This window comes from Poecilia formosa, unplaced genomic scaffold (assembly GCF_000485575.1).
Source record: "Poecilia formosa unplaced genomic scaffold, Poecilia_formosa-5.1.2 Scaffold951, whole genome shotgun sequence".
Taxonomy (NCBI): domain Eukaryota; kingdom Metazoa; phylum Chordata; class Actinopteri; order Cyprinodontiformes; family Poeciliidae; genus Poecilia; species Poecilia formosa.
Window position 1 is genome coordinate 55,590 of NW_006800890.1, and position 3,781 is coordinate 59,370.

At 41.5% G+C, this 3,781-nt stretch overlaps 1 protein-coding gene across 1 annotated transcript in view; it reads left to right on the forward strand.

Annotated features, from left to right (window-relative positions):
* The window catches only part of LOC107835045 (NACHT, LRR and PYD domains-containing protein 12-like), a gene marked incomplete at its 5' end in the record, with an annotated part of 68,213 nt that overhangs the window by 55,581 nt on the left and 8,851 nt on the right, over positions 1 to 3,781 (forward strand). The window lies entirely within an intron of this gene.

Here is a 3,781-nt window from a genome sequence, read left to right on the forward strand (position 1 = left end):
CCTAAAATGGGCATTAGCCAATGAAACGCGGCCCCTGTGGTAAGGTCCGTTGCTGGACCTGTTGTGGCTCAATATTGGTCCACATATAAGGCGCACCGGATTATAAGGCGCACTGTCGGCTTTTGAGGAAATTGAAGGTTTTTAAGGTGCGTCTTATAGTGCGGAAAATACGGTAATTGAGTTTGATTAATTAAAATGCCATGCCCAAATCCAAAAATCGATGCTATCGCACACGACCATCTGTTAAATCTGCGTCATAAAATGCTTATTGTATTAAAACCTGTCTTATATGGCCTTATCGTATAAAACATCTGTTTTGATTTAAATTAAGTTATCGAAATAAAACAGACAGGATTCTGGAACCTTCTCTTAAATCAAATGGTGAATAATGAGCATATCAAGGCCCCCCCCTCTTTCATCTTATAAATTTAAGTTCTTATCAAAATGAGACTGACAAAATTCTGGCAATATAATAATAATAATAATAATAATAATAATCCATTTAATTTGTACTGCACTTTTCATTAGAAAAAATCTCAAAGTGCTACACAGTGCAACTAAAATCGTAGATGAAATCATTAAAAATCATGCGGAAGCAGAATAGGCTTGTTAAATAAAAAAAGTCTTTAAGCCTCTTTTGAAGTGAAGCAGTGGTTGCGGAGCTCTCAAATAATCCGGAAGAGAGTTCCAGAGACGGGGGGCAGCCACAGCGAATGCCCGATCTCCCATGGTCCTTAATCTGACATGACCTTTGACCCAGTTATTCCCCTCCCCCTAAATGGAAAGTTTTATACCTTTGCAAATTTGCTGATGTAACTCCTCCTCACACAGATAGACCCCACCCCCAACTGCTCTTATCTTCCTGCTCCCCTTCAGATGCCTCAGCCCACTTTTACGAGTTTATGTTTGAATGAGCCAATAGAGATAAAGGGGTGGGATTTCTGTTTTTCTGCTTTAAATATTTTTCGGAGGTCCTGTCATTCTACTTGTTGCATTTGGTAGAGGAAGATCCACTTTGCTCTCAGAAAAAAAAAAAAAAAGGTTTGCGTTAAAAGAGAAAAGCCTCAAAAGAGAAGACAGCAAGAAGCTAATCGACTAGCATGTAGCTCATCTGCTCCAACCTCAAAGACTACAGATGGACAAACCATCACGAGGCCCTGCTCCATGGCTGATGCTCCACCCTCTACACTCCTGGATACAAATCTGGTCTTACCTCCATCAGCAGCGTTTGAATCCTCGATTCAGCACGAGATTCCCACCTTCCAGGACTCCCAGCATGTCACGCCTGACTCCAGTGAATCCCACTCTGCTGAAGCTCCTTCATCCATCTTGGGAAAAACAAAGGCCACCCGGTGTTGCCCATTGGGACATCACTTCTCTGTGAGACTCCAGGCTCGGTCCATTAAATTCCAGTCCATAAATTGGATGCTTCCCAGAAGTCCACCTTTTTTTGTGCAAGAGAAAACCTGAGGAAACAAAAGGCAGCAGGTTGTGAAGTGAGGTGGAGAAGCTAGTCTGCTAACATCCAACTCAACTGCTTGAAGATCCAAAAACATCAGATGGGAATCCCACCACCAGACCCGGCTTCATGCATCACCCCAATCATTATAATTGGACAAAGTTTCCTCAGTTTTTTTTTGTTTTGTTTGTTTCATTCATGTAAATTTAATCAAATAAAGACTGATCAGATCGTGACTGAGGACGTGGCCCTAAAGCCAACTGGTAGACCACTGAAATATCAAGTGGTCTAGAGTTTCCCAATTAATTATACCCAGGTAGGTCTGGCTGAGAATGAGGAAACAGAAATAGTATACAAAATATATTTTATTTATACATTCTTTTACAATATTAAAAATAGACTTTATGATTCTAATTTAAAACTCAATAAAGCTCACAAACCCAGGACAAGACTAGAAGCAATTGGAACCAAAAACAAATACAAACCAAATTAGAAGAAACGGAAAATAATGTTAGACAAAAGAAAAACAAATCCCACATTGCCCCAACCCAGTCCTAAGGCTGTGCCCAATAAACTAATAAAAATAAGGAGCTATGCTGTTCTGGTTCTGCACCGTTTGTGGGAGCACAATAGGCAACAGCAGCAATCTGCAATACCAAAAGAAAACAATGACGTATCTGCTGACAATAATATAGACAGGTAGGGTAGTGACATCAAAAATCCATTTATCCTACCAGCATCAAATGTCCACGATCCAAACACTCTCACAGCAACCCGATGAGCACGGCGCCAGCGTTCATCTGATCCGAGAGCCAATGCAAACAACGGACCTGACAAACACACACAGATTTGCGTGCACACCCGGTGCCTATATACGCTAATGAGCCCGACAAGGCTGTGAGGAAGTGAAGGTGGGGAACGGGGCCTAGATGTGTTCAATGGCCCAAAACGGGTGGGAATTTACAACCACTGGATGTAAACTATGTTTTCCAGTAAAACCACCCAGTTACATATGTTCCAGTAAAAACCTGTTTCTAAGATCAAAGAAGTGTTATTGTCTTTTGAATGAAGACAGATGTTTTTTATGGCCCTGTCCCAGAGGAAGCTCTACTCTGTTGGCAGGACCAGATTGTTTTACACCAGCTGTTAAATCTTATCAAAGTGGTCAAAAGGTTAAACTCACACAAAGAGCCATGACCCCCTGTGAATGCCTGCTCAGTCCACAGAGAAACTAGCTGCGTTCTAAATTAGAGAGAACTATAAGCTACGTTATTTTGATTCAACTTAGTGTAATATGTTTCAATAGAAATATCCTAGATAAGAAATTACGCTAATTGAACCATGGATATAATTTGAAGTGAATTTCCTTATTTTGAAACACCATTAATTTGATCTCATATTGAACATATGGTTAAGTTTTTACAACTAGCTTATTTTAAATTTATTTTCTTAACAATCGACAAGTCCACCACACTTTTCAGATGTTTTTTTTCTAGTCCTTAACTTTATAAACAATGTACCCCATATAATTGTCAATCTATTGGAAAAATGAATATATTGAAATATGTTATTTACTTTCTTACATTTATTACACTCCAGCACTGTACTTTCTTTTTTTTCTCTCAAATTGTATGGCTGACGGCTGCACAGTGGCACAGTTGGTACAGTTGTTGCCTTGCAGCAAGAAGGTTCTGGGTTCGATTCCTGGCCCCGGTCTTTCAGCATGGAGTTTGCATGTTCTCTCCCTGTGCATGGTGGGTTTTCTCCAGGTTCTCTGGTTTCCTCCCACAGTCCAAAAACATGACTGTCAGGTTAATTGGTCTCTCCAAATTGCCCCTAGGTGTGAGTGTGTGTGTACATGGTTGTGTGTCTCAGTGTTGCCCTGCAACAGACTGGCAGCCTGTCCAGGGTGACCCCACCTCTCACCTGGAACGTTAGCTGGAGAGGCAGCAGCTCCTCCTGACCCCACTGAGGGACAAGGGTGCAAGAAAATGGATGGATGTCTGAATGTTTTAGCACTTTGAATTATCTTGTGTTGTTGCACAACACCCCCCCCCCTTCTCTCTCTCTCTACTTCCTCTTCTGAGAGGAGGGAGATGTTGCTCCCAGCTCTCCGTCTAACGGGTGAATTGAGTTTCCTAAATCTGCCGAGATTTACCCTACCCAGAACTGAAGTAAACTCTGTTTAAGCTGGGTGCGAGAAAGACTAGCCTGGTTTATGACTACCTTCATCCAGATGTCCCACCCTTTTTCACTATGTGAATTAGCTAGATATAGCAGCCCAGAATCAGCAAGTTTCACAGAGCACACCTGTCAACGGTC